General features: G+C 44.4%; 7 non-coding genes across 7 annotated transcripts; all 7 read left to right on the forward strand.

Annotated features, from left to right (window-relative positions):
• The first annotated feature begins 766 nt into the window (after window positions 1-766).
• trnae-cuc (transfer RNA glutamic acid (anticodon CUC)) lies at window positions 767-838 on the forward strand. Its single transcript has one exon. It is a non-coding gene; the product is annotated as a tRNA-Glu (tRNA).
• An 885-nt stretch (window positions 839-1,723) lies between these two features.
• trnae-uuc (transfer RNA glutamic acid (anticodon UUC)) lies at window positions 1,724-1,795 on the forward strand. The gene has a single exon. It is a non-coding gene; the product is annotated as a tRNA-Glu (tRNA).
• An 869-nt stretch (window positions 1,796-2,664) lies between these two features.
• Window positions 2,665-2,736, forward strand: trnae-cuc (transfer RNA glutamic acid (anticodon CUC)). The gene has a single exon. It is a non-coding gene; the product is annotated as a tRNA-Glu (tRNA).
• An 885-nt stretch (window positions 2,737-3,621) lies between these two features.
• trnae-uuc (transfer RNA glutamic acid (anticodon UUC)) lies at window positions 3,622-3,693 on the forward strand. The gene has a single exon. It is a non-coding gene; the product is annotated as a tRNA-Glu (tRNA).
• An 869-nt stretch (window positions 3,694-4,562) lies between these two features.
• On the forward strand, window positions 4,563-4,634 carry trnae-cuc (transfer RNA glutamic acid (anticodon CUC)). The gene has a single exon. It is a non-coding gene; the product is annotated as a tRNA-Glu (tRNA).
• Window positions 4,635-5,519: 885 nt separating this feature from the next.
• trnae-uuc (transfer RNA glutamic acid (anticodon UUC)) lies at window positions 5,520-5,591 on the forward strand. The gene has a single exon. It is a non-coding gene; the product is annotated as a tRNA-Glu (tRNA).
• An 869-nt stretch (window positions 5,592-6,460) lies between these two features.
• Window positions 6,461-6,532, forward strand: trnae-cuc (transfer RNA glutamic acid (anticodon CUC)). Its single transcript has one exon. It is a non-coding gene; the product is annotated as a tRNA-Glu (tRNA).
• Window positions 6,533-12,942: the final 6,410 nt, after the last annotated feature.

Below are 12,942 nucleotides of genomic sequence, written 5' to 3' on the forward strand. Positions count from 1 at the left end.
TATCTCACAACCCATTAGAGTGACACACAATGTACTTTCTTGCCTTCTGTAAAATGCCAGTATTTATTTTTAAAGAGTCGTGACGCTGATCAAAGTTTGTGGGAAGGTTTTTGTTGCCATTTCTAACAGATTTGGAAAAGATCTGCTGCCTGACACTCTAATTGTCGCCAACCTTTAACTATAGCTCACATTGTCAGCACAGTCACTGTTTTTTTAGACTTTTATGTCTCTTCTGCCACTACATCTCCTTAACAACACCAGCTGATCACAGCACCGCTTTCTTCAAAATGAGGCCCAGTGTAAAAAAAAATGCACGGTTTCAAAGCGAAGGGAGGTGTGCAAGATTGGAAGGAGTGTGCGACTGGATATAATGGGCCTGAGGCAATGAGAACATCTCTTGAGCATAAAGACATTCAGTATCTGAAAGAAGCAGGCTGATGAGCTCTTTCAGTTTATTTATCCTGGCATCTGCAAAACCCATCGTCTCTCAAAGTCCATCATCTTTCATCCATTTTGTGTGCATGCCTACCCGAACTTGGTGCTGTCATTGTCTGAACCAGTGTTTTATGTTGTTCGATGACCGTCACAAACACGATGGGCCGAATGGCCTCCCACTGTGCCGTGAATGTTCTATGTTCCAATGTGCTAAAAGAAAATGCCATTTTGGGCGAGCAGCTTTTTTTTGGATCGAAAGAGACCTGAATTTCAAAGGGACAATTAGGAAAGAAAAGGTTGGACTCCTCTCTCGCATGCATCAGCCGTAGCTTCCCTGGTGGTCTAGTGGTTAGGATTCGGCGCTCTCACTGCCGCGGCCCGGGTTCGATTGCCGGTCAGGGAAGATTGCTTTCTTGGTGCTCGTCGTTCTGGTGCCAACGAATGTCCCATCACTGAGCCCAATGCTTGCTCCTGATCAACATGAGCTTTTTCGCCAACATAAATGCTAATCGAGCAGCGGGCAGCCGATCATTCTTTAATCTAACAAGCCATTAGAGCGACATACAATGCACTTTCATGCCTTCTGTAAAATGCCTACATTTCTTTAAAATGTGTTGACGCTGATCAAAGTTTGTGGGCAGATTTTTGTTGCCATTTCTCCCAAGATTCGGAAAAGACCTGTTGCTTGTCACTTTAATTGTCGCCAACCTTTAACTGTAGCTCACAGTGTCAGAACAGTAACTGTTCTCATTAGCCATTTATGTCTCTCCTGGCACGACATCTCCTTAACAACACCAACTAATCACAGCACCTCTTTCTTCAAATTGAATTCCAGTGTAAAAAATGAGCGTTTTCAAAGCTAAGGAAGATGTGCAAGATTGGAAGGAGTGTGCGACTGGAGATAATGGGCCTGAGGCAGTGAGAACATCTCTTGAACATTATCAGTACCTGAAAGGAGGGAGATGAGATCTTTGAGTTTATTTCTCCTGGCATCAGCAAAACCCATCGTCCCTCAATGCCCAACATCTTTCATCCATTTCGAGTGCATGCCGACCCGAACTTGGTGCTGTCATTGTCTGAACAAGTGTTTCATGTTCTTCGATGACCGTCGCAGACACGATGGGCCGAATGGCCTCCTTCTGTGCCCTGAATGTTCTGTGTTTCTATGTACGAAAAGAAAATGCCATTTTGGCCGAGCAGCTTGTTTGGGGAGAAAGGGACATGAAATGCAGAGACAAATAGGAAAAAGAGGCTTGGACTGATGGCCTGCAAGATAGTGCCATGTGCTTCCCTGGTGGTCTAGTGGTTAGGATTCGGCGCTTTCACCGCCGCGGCCCGGGTTCGATTCCCGGTCAGGAAACGTTATTTGCAAAGTGCTGTTCGTTCTGATGCCAGTGATTGCTCCTGATAGCTATCAGTTTTACACTGCTGTGGTTGCAACAAGGGGCTGCCCATCATTCCTTTATCTCACAACCCATTAGAGTGACACACAATGTACTTTCTTGCCTTCTGTAAAATGCCAGTATTTATTTTTAAAGAGTCGTGACGCTGATCAAAGTTTGTGGGAAGGTTTTTGTTGCCATTTCTAACAGATTTGGAAAAGATCTGCTGCCTGACACTCTAATTGTCGCCAACCTTTAACTATAGCTCACAGTGTCAGCACAGTCACTGTTTTTTTAGACTTTTATGTCTCTTCTGCCACTACATCTCCTTAACAACACCAGCTGATCACAGCACCGCTTTCTTCAAAATGAGGCCCAGTGTAAAAAAAAATGCACGGTTTCAAAGCGAAGGGAGGTGTGCAAGATTGGAAGGAGTGTGCGACTGGATATAATGGGCCTGAGGCAGTGAGAACATCTCTTGAGCATAAAGACATTCAGTATCTGAAAGAAGCAGGCTGATGAGCTCTTTCAGTTTATTTATCCTGGCATCTGCAAAACCCATCGTCTCTCAAAGTCCATCATCTTTCATCCATTTTGTGTGCATGCCTACCCGAACTTGGTGCTGTCATTGTCTGAACCAGTGTTTTATGTTGTTCGATGACCGTCACAAACACGATGGGCCGAATGGCCTCCCACTGTGCCGTGAATGTTCTATGTTCCAATGTGCTAAAAGAAAATGCCATTTTGGGCGAGCAGCTTTTTTTTGGATCGAAAGAGACCTGAATTTCAAAGGGACAATTAGGAAAGAAAAGGTTGGACTCCTCTCTCGCATGCATCAGCCGTAGCTTCCCTGGTGGTCTAGTGGTTAGGATTCGGCGCTCTCACCGCCGCGGCCCGGGTTCGATTCCCGGTCAGGGCAGATTGCTTTCTTGGTGCTCGTCGTTCTGGTGCCAACGAATGTCCCATCACTGAGCCCAATGCTTGCTCCTGATCAACATTTGCTTTTTCGCCAACATAAATGCTAATCGAGCAGCGGGCAGCCGATCATTCTTTAATCTAACAAGCCATTAGAGCGACATACAATGCACTTTCATGCCTTCTGTAAAATGCCTACATTTCTTTAAAATGTGTTGACGCTGATCAAAGTTTGTGGGCAGATTTTTGTTGCCATTTCTCCCAAGATTCGGAAAAGACCTGTTGCTTGTCACTTTAATTGTCGCCAACCTTTAACTGTAGCTCACAGTGTCAGAACAGTAACTGTTCTCATTAGCCATTTATGTCTCTCCTGGCACGACATCTCCTTAACAACACCAACTAATCACAGCACCTCTTTCTTCAAATTGAATTCCAGTGTAAAAAATGAGCGTTTTCAAAGCTAAGGAAGATGTGCAAGATTGGAAGGAGTGTGCGACTGGAGATAATGGGCCTGAGGCAGTGAGAACATCTCTTGAACATTATCAGTACCTGAAAGGAGGGAGATGAGATCTTTGAGTTTATTTCTCCTGGCATCAGCAAAACCCATCGTCCCTCAATGCCCAACATCTTTCATCCATTTCGAGTGCATGCCGACCCGAACTTGGTGCTGTCATTGTCTGAACAAGTGTTTCATGTTCTTCGATGACCGTCGCAGACACGATGGGCCGAATGGCCTCCTTCTATGCCCTGAATGTTCTGTGTTTCTATGTACGAAAAGAAAATGCCATTTTGGCCGAGCAGCTTGTTTGGGGAGAAAGGGACGTGAAATGCAGAGACAAATAGGAAAAAGAGGCTTGGACTGATGGCCTGCAAGATAGTGCCATGTGCTTCCCTGGTGGTCTAGTGGTTAGGATTCGGAGCTTTCACCGCCGCGGCCCGGGTTCGATTCCCGGTCAGGGAACGTTATTTCCAAAGTGCTGTTTGTTCTGATGCCAGTGATTGCTCCTGATCGCCATCAGTTTCACACTGCTGTGGTTGCAACAAGGGGCTGCCCATCATTCCTTTATCTCACAACCCATTAGAGTGACACACAATGTACTTTCTTGCCTTCTGTAAAATGCCAGTATTTATTTTTAAAGAGTCGTGACGCTGATCAAAGTTTGTGGGAAGGTTTTTGTTGCCATTTCCAACAGATTTGGAAAAGATCTGCTGCCTGACACTCTAATTGTCGCCAACCTTTAACTATAGCTCACAGTGTCAGCACAGTCACTGTTTTTTTAGACTTTTATGTCTCTTCTGCCACTACATCTCCTTAACAACACCAGCTGATCACAGCACCGCTTTCTTCAAAATGAGGCCCAGTGTAAAAAAAAATGCACGGTTTCAAAGCGAAGGGAGGTGTGCAAGATTGGAAGGAGTGTGCGACTGGATATAATGGGCCTGAGGCAGTGAGAACATCTCTTGAGCATAAAGACATTCAGTATCTGAAAGAAGCAGGCTGATGAGCTCTTTCAGTTTATTTATCCTGGCATCTGCAAAACCCATCGTCTCTCAAAGTCCATCATCTTTCATCCATTTTGTGTGCATGCCTACCCGAACTTGGTGCTGTCATTGTCTGAACCAGTGTTTTATGTTGTTCGATGACCGTCACAAACACGATGGGCCGAATGGCCTCCCACTGTGCCGTGAATGTTCTATGTTCCAATGTGCTAAAAGAAAATGCCATTTTGGGCGAGCAGCATTTTTTTGGATCGAAAGAGACCTGAATTTCAAAGGGACAATTAGGAAAGAAAAGGTTGGACTCCTCTCTCGCATGCATCAGCCGTAGCTTCCCTGGTGGTCTAGTGGTTAGGATTCGGCGCTCTCACCGCCGCGGCCCGGGTTAGATTCCCGGTCAGGGAAGATTGCTTTCTTGGTGCTCGTCGTTCTGGTGCCAACGAATGTCCCATCACTGAGCCCAATGCTTGCTCCTGATCAACATTAGCTTTTTCGCCAACATAAATGCTAATCGAGCAGCGGGCAGCCGATCATTCTTTAATCTGACAAGCCATTAGAGCGACATACAATGCACTTTCATGCCTTCTGTAAAATGCCTACATTTCTTTAAAATGTGTTGACGCTGATCAAAGTTTGTGGGCAGATTTTTGTTGCCATTTCTCCCAAGATTCGGAAAAGACCTGTTGCTTGTCACTTTAATTGTCGCCAACCTTTAACTGTAGCTCACAGTGTCAGAACAGTAACTGTTCTCATTAGCCATTTATGTCTCTCCTGGCACGACATCTCCTTAACAACACCAACTAATCACAGCACCTCTTTCTTCAAATTGAATTCCAGTGTAAAAAATGAGCGTTTTCAAAGCTAAGGAAGATGTGCAAGATTGGAAGGAGTGTGCGACTGGAGATAATGGGCCTGAGGAAGTGAGAACATCTCTTGAACATTATCAGTACCTGAAAGGAGGGAGATGAGATCTTTGAGTTTATTTCTCCTGGCATCAGCAAAACCCATCGTCCCTCAATGCCCAACATCTTTCATCCATTTCGAGTGCATGCCGACCCGAACTTGGTGCTGTCATTGTCTGAACAAGTGTTTCATGTTCTTCGATGACCGTCGCAGACACGATGGGCCGAATGGCCTCCTTCTGTGCCCTGAATGTTCTGTGTTTCTATGTACGAAAAGAAAATGCCATTTTGGCCGAGCAGCTTGTTTGGGGAGAAAGGGACGTGAAATGCAGAGACAAATAGGAAAAAGAGGCTTGGACTGATGGCCTGCAAGATCGTGCCATGTGCTTCCCTGGTGGTCTAGTGGTTAGGATTCGGCGCTTTCACGGCCGCGGCCCGGGTTCGATTCCCGGTCAGGGAACGTTATTTGCAAAGTGCTGTTCGTTCTGATGCCAGTGATTGCTCCTGATCGCTATCAGTTTTACACTGCTGTGGTTGCAACAAGGGGCTGCCCATCATTCCTTTATCTCACAACCCATTAGAGTGACACACAATGTACTTTCTTGCCTTCTGTAAAATGCCAGTATTTATTTTTAAAGAGTCGTGACGCTGATCAAAGTTTGTGGGAAGGTTTTTGTTGCCATTTCTAACAGATTTGGAAAAGATCTGCTGCCTGACACTCTAATTGTCGCCAACCTTTAACTATAGCTCACAGTGTCAGCACAGTCACTGTTTTTTTAGACTTTTATGTCTCTTCTGCCACTACATCTCCTTAACAACACCAGCTGATCACAGCACCGCTTTCTTCAAAATGAGGCCCAGTGTAAAAAAAAATGCACGGTTTCAAAGCGAAGGGAGGTGTGCAAGATTGGAAGGAGTGTGCGACTGGATATAATGGGCCTGAGGCAGTGAGAACATCTCTTGAGCATAAAGACATTCAGTATCTGAAAGAAGCAGGCTGATGAGCTCTTTCAGTTTATTTATCCTGGCATCTGCAAAACCCATCGTCTCTCAAAGTCCATCATCTTTCATCCATTTTGTGTGCATGCCTACCCGAACTTGGTGCTGTCATTGTCTGAACCAGTGTTTTATGTTGTTCGATGACCGTCACAAACACGATGGGCCGAATGGCCTCCCACTGTGCCGTGAATGTTCTATGTTCCAATGTGCTAAAAGAAAATGCCATTTTGGGCGAGCAGCTTTTTTTTGGATCGAAAGAGACCTGAATTTCAAAGGGACAATTAGGAAAGAAAAGGTTGGACTCCTCTCTCGCATGCATTAGCCGTAGCTTCCCTGGTGGTCTAGTGGTTAGGATTCGGAGCTCTCACTGCCGCGGCCCGGGTTTGATTCCCGGTCAGGGAAGATTGCTTTCTTGGTGCTCGTCGTTCTGGTGCCAACGAATGTCCCATCACTGAGCCCAATACTTGCTCCTGATCAACATTAGCTTTTTCGCCAACATAAATGCTAATCGAGCAGCGGGCAGCCGATCATTCTTTAATCTAACAAGCCATTCGAGCGACACACAATGCACTTTGATGCCTTCTGTAAAATGCCTATTTTTCTTTAAAAAGTGTTGACGCTGATCAAAGTTTGTGGGAAGATTTTCTGTCTGAAGATGCTGTCAACATTGGGTCATTGGGAGTCTCATGGTCGCGTGTAACGCAAATTAAACCACCTGGAACACAAAAGGGGGAAATGAGAAAAAATCAGGAGTGAGACACATTATTCCATCGTAAAAATTATTTTGTTTTCACTGTCTCTGTAAAAAGACTGTCTGAATGGTATTGTCTCTTTAAAAGCCTTTGTCAATATTTCGATGCTGTTGGCTGTCGCTCCGTTTCCTTCCCTCAAGTTTAAAGGATCTACTGCTGTCTCTGTGATAACAATCTGATGAAATCTAGTGAAATGGACTATAGCATTGTTGCACAGTGTTAAAGTCAGAGTAGACGACTTCGAAAAAAAAATCTGGGTTTAGTTGTATTCGGAACTTTGAGCATGTTTAGCAGACATGAAATCTTTATAAGAGAAGAATGGAATGTTGCTCTTCTTCATTTGGCAAAGTTTTTTTTTTAAGTTAACTTGAAAGCTGTGAACGGCTGTGTGGCACAGGTTGGTGATGCCTGTGTCCGTCTTCTTCCTGCTAAGAAGTTGACGGCTTCCACAAAAAATTGTGTATCTTTTTTTTTTGGTTTCTAGTATGTGCTTGACTCTGCTTGAACCTTGTCAACAATCAGAAGAAGGAGAAAATGTTGAAGTGAACGATGAAAACGTTGTTACTCTTACAGATGAGCGCTAATAAAGAATCCCTGGTAGTGAATCGAGCCACAATCCAATGCGATTGAGAGAAATGGCATCGTGGTTATACTCTCTTGTCTGTGGTATGTTTTTGCTCATGGTTGGTTTACAATGGTACTGAATAAAACTCTCACCTATGAAACGTTTGCCTTTGTCCAACCGAGCCTTGTTATCCATCGGGCTGAATGGGTGGAAGAAGTAAATGATCACTGTCGTATCTCTGGGACTGCTTTTACCGATGTGACCCGAGATGAGTCTTTGTGTTGGTATAATTGCTCGGTGAAATGCTTTGAGAATCAATGAATCAGTTTTGGACGGCAGAGTTAAGGTCCTTACAACAATGGAATGCGGGGACAATATTATATTTCTGTTATGTTTGCGCCAGGGTGCTTACGGTGTAAATTAAATAACAACTTTGTACGTGTATTAAGAAAGAGGATTGCGCGTCGCAGCTGCAGCCTTTTATGTGATGCAGTGACGAATGTATGGGACACGATGATTGTTTACAATAAAAAGTCCGTTCTCAGATAGTTCACAAAAGGGGCTCGGCCTCCGTGTGGAGTGATATCAATGGTCTGGGGTAATGATGGAACCATCCTCAGTCACTTTCTCACTGCGTGGTGGCATGGTAATGAAACCTCTTACACGTAAAACTTTTCAACCAACAATAGAATATTGCCATGAACATCTGTGTAAATACTTCACATACGTACACAGGCAATATTGGGAGGTTGCACGTAACACTTCCACTCTCCTGACATTTTTGTGTGGGAGAGCAGGCAATATGATATCGTTTCCTATAAGGGTGAACCATTTATCCTATCCTAATGTGATTTGTCGCAGAAGTATAATAAATGTTCACGGTCCTTGTCCAGTGTCCAAATTAGAGTAAAACATGACCGTCTAGATACCCAAGCGGCCTGAGTAACACTGGGAGCGGCGTCCCTTAATGCTGAGTAATGAGGTCCTCGTGAACAAATTACAAGCGTTGTAAGATGTACAAGCAGTGGCCCACTCCATGAAAGGTGAGCTCGGGGCTGAATCAGCCATGGCTCAGGAGCTTGTAAATATGGTAATTACTGAATCATAAGATTTATGGGATAAAATTAAGAGCAATTACTTCGGATCCTTTAAAGATATCTTGGGCTGTGGTCTGTCTCGATATTCAAGCTGTCATGGATGGCTAGAAAATGTCACTACAACAGACCATAGGCACTCAATTACCCTACTGGGCTGGAGTCAACTTTCTAGTCATCTTAGCCAGTTTGCTAATGGTAACCTGCGCTCCTGGGCCCTACTGTCCGGACTGTGTACTGAAATGGTTTGCCAATAGTTCTGGTGAATCCCACAGGATGTTAATGCTATACTCTTATGTTGACGTGAGACTAATTATAGGGGGGCTCCGATACGTTTGTAAAGACCGAGAAGACTGGGGATCCACCTTTGATACCGCAACAGGCAGCTATCTGCACTATCATGTAACCAGTTGCCTGGATAATAAGTTTGGATGGATAAGCTTTCCACCCACTCAGCCGATTAGAGAGAACGTAACTCGGGTGATTGTAACCCATGTGTGGAAACTTGTGAGCCTATGTTATATAGTGCTAGACATGGACTGTTATGTTTTAGAACTAAATGTAATATTGTGACTATTGATATGATCGATTGTCAGACTATATATATGTATTGTATTGTGTACACGGTACTCGATCGATATCAATGTATGACGGTTCCTTGTTGAATGCTCCACAATGGTATATTGTAAGACTGTGGGACAGTTTAACTATTCGATTAGTAATATGGAGGTGGGACTAAATATCAAGAAAAGTAGACAATTAATAGGTAATGAGCATGTGAAGATGGAACTGAACAAGTTGAAATATAGTGATTGGAGGTTAGATTTGGGAACTGAAGACGATATGGATCAGATAAAGGTGATCCAAACGAGAACAGAGCGTGAGTTTAAGCACTCATGGTGGGAGTCGTTACGAGGGTGGGAGCCGTTAAGAGGGTGGGAGCCTTTACTGGGTCGCATTGTTACTAGGCTGGGAGTCTTTGCTAGGGTGGGAGCTGTTACTAGGGTGGGAGATATTACAAGGGTGGGAGTCGTTTCTACGTGGGAGCAGTAACTAGCGTGGTCACCATCAGCCACTGGAAATTTCGAATATTGCATTGCACCCCATAGTTTGCATTGTGACCTCTCAGATTCTGTTACTGATCATCATGTTAACACTTTGCAGTTGGGCGAAGAAGATAATGTCATTGACCCAACTGTCAGAAGAGCAACTGAAGCCTGTAATGTACACACAGTCCACCTCACCATACACAGTCCATCTCATCATACACAGTCCACCTCACTATATGATGCATAAGAAGAAATAAAAAGTGGTGAATATGTTGGAAATGTTGGAGAGTTAATGGTTAATAATCGAAATAACCTGTATAACTACAAATGGTTATGAAAGCAACAGGCTTTATAAGATAAACAGGAAACTAGAAGGGAATTGGGAGAAGAGGCGATGGACTTCTTCAAGTGTCTGATAACAATCTACAAAGGGGTGTTGCAAAGAGATAGTGTTTGGGATTGCATCGACCATGAGTGATTATTGTACAACTTAGTGATTAGTGTAATAAACATCGGTAGAGGGATCAATTAACCATGGTATAGAGTGGTGGTTTAGGTAAATAAGCTGTCAATAAACTGTTCTTGAAAGGTTCCGAGGACAGTTTGTCAGGAAGTCTTGCTTATGGAATGTACTCAACTAAGACTGTTTATTTAATAAGTTGTTCTTGAAAGAATCCAAGAACAGATCAGTCATGAAGTCTTATCTGTGAGGTATACCTTTGAAGTCAGAAAACTGAAATGTATAAGAAGGGTGGATAGTTCCAGAGTTAGTTGGGAGAGCTCGAAAGAGAGAGGGATCCGGAGCTATTCCTGTATACGGTATAAATTGACCACCTGCACTGTAAAGGATTACAGTCTGTTCTGTATATTCCACCATCAAGTGTCTTGTACTTACTCGAAGCATGTGGTGGTGAAACTTAGGAGGAAGAAGGTCAACAGCCCGCAAGGATCTATCCTTGACACCCTCCGATTTCTCCGCTACATGCAGCATCAGATACACACATGTACTCTAACCATACCCAGCTCTACCTCACCTACCTACCTCTCTCGATCCTTCCACTGCCTGTGATTTGTCACGCTGCTTGTCCGAAATTCAGTAATGAATTTTCCTCCAATTAAATATTGGGAAGACCGAAACCATTGTCTTTGGCCCCACCACAAACTCCATTCCATAGCCACCGACTCGATCCACCTGCTGAGCCACTGTCTCAAGCTGAACCAAACTTTTCACAACGTCGGAGTCCTATTTGACTCTGTGCTGAGCTTTTGACCATATAGTCTCTCCTCACCAAGTCGGTCTATTTCCACCTCTGTAACATCGCCCGTCTACACCCTGCCCATCTCCCGTTGAAACCCTCATCGATGCTTTTGTTACCTCTAGACTTGACTATTCCAATGCTCTCCTGGCCGACCTCCAGTATCCCACCCTCCATAAACTTGAGCTCATCCAAAACCCTGCTGTCCATATCCAAACTCACACCAAGGCCCGTTCACCATTCACCCCTATGCTTGTTGACATACATTAGCTCCCATTCCGACAATGGCTCGATTTAAAATTAACATTCTTTCTTTCAAATCCCCCTCTATCTCTGTAACCTCCTCCAGCCCTATAACCCTCTCTGCATACCTTCAATTACTGCCTTTTGCGCATCCCCGATTTTAATCGCTCCACCAATCGCGGCAGTTCCTTCAAATACCTAGGCCCGAAGCTCTGGAATTCACTCTCTAAATCTCTCAGCCTCTCTACCTCTCACTCATCCGTTAAGACGCCCCTTAAAACGTAACTTTTTTTGACCAAGTTTTAGGTCACCTGCCCTAATATCTCATTTTGTGGATCGGTACCAAATTTTATCTGATAACGCTCCTGTGAAGCACCTTGGGGTGTTTTCTTTAGTTAAAGGCGCTATGTATGCAAGTTGTTGTTAATTGTAAGGTCTCCCACCATTTAAAGAAGTAAGGATATGGTAGTGAGCTTGATAACTGCGAAGCATCTATTGCTGCACCGTGTCCATCACCAACCCAGATGAACCCTCTCGAGAGGATGTATAAAGTGCGGCTAAGGATATATCACGGGGTGAAGCACCAAGCACCAGCGAGCAGGAGGAGCTGGAAATAGTTCTATATTTCTCCCCTGGGGAGGCCGAGAAACAACTGTCCTTGGCTGAGGGTCCCAGTCTTCAAGAGAATTAAGACTTGCTCGCACAGACCTAATGTGCAGGCCGTGGAGACATTCATCTCCCACATTCTGGAGATGGCCGATTAGTTGGAGAAGTTCAAGAGCCGCATTTGTAAGACAACGCATGAGGTATGTAAGGCCAGGCAGATCACTCTGGACAATGTGACAGTCCAGGTGAATCCAGCAGCAGCAAGGAATCTGGTGGAGATTCTAAGGGAGTTCGTTACTTCTGAATGGCAGCTATTACGGCTTCCATAGATTAATTGTGTGATGCCTTTAACAACATCATATCTCAGGGCTTTCACAACTTCATTGTAACAATTTGGTCTGTCTCACGCTGACCTTCAGCGCAACCGAGCCCATTCCCAGTACCAATGACATGCAAGAAATGGTTGCTGATTTCAGTGTTTCTGATGACATGGTTAATGAGGTTGTTTCATTCCAGTTTGTGGTTATGGACTGAACCCAGTAGGCATGGCAAGTACAAGTGAGATGAGAGCAGAAGCAGGCCCTGCGAGCACATCAACATTCTATCTCGTAGAAGCTGCGGCACAGAAGCAGGCCATTCGGCCCAACAGGTCCAGCCAGTTTTTACGCTCCTCCCTCCCTACTTCACCTCACCGTATAGAATATCCTCCTATTCCTTTCTCCCTCGTGTGCTTATCTAACTTCCTCTTGAATGCATCTATGCTAGTCGCCTCAACTACTCCTTGTGGGAGCACATTGCACATTCTAACCACTCTCTCGATAAAGAAGTTTCTCCTGAATTCCTTAGAAAACATAAACATAGAAAACATAGAAAATAGGAGCAGGAGTAGGACATTCGTCCCTTCGAGCCTGCTCCGCCATTCAATATGATCATGGCTGATCCTTTATCTCATGTCCAAGTCTCATTGCTGTTACGGTATTGAACCTGACACAGAATGGCTGACGGGAAGATAGTTTGCGTTAGATTGATAACAGTCATAAATTAAAATGTTATATTCCTTATACTCAAGTTGACCAGGCTTAAACAATGTTTTGGTGCAGGAATTAAGTGTTCGACTATCCGAGATGTGGAAAGATATGGGCTGCTTGACAGGTGTTCAATGATTTCAGTCTGGAGTCAATCGGCTGAGTGCCCCGGATCAGGTCGGAGGCTGGTGGCTGCACCCTGTGGATTATCAGGGATGAAAT

This window comes from Heptranchias perlo, chromosome 2 (genome assembly GCF_035084215.1).
Source record: "Heptranchias perlo isolate sHepPer1 chromosome 2, sHepPer1.hap1, whole genome shotgun sequence".
NCBI lineage: Eukaryota > Metazoa > Chordata > Chondrichthyes > Hexanchiformes > Hexanchidae > Heptranchias > Heptranchias perlo.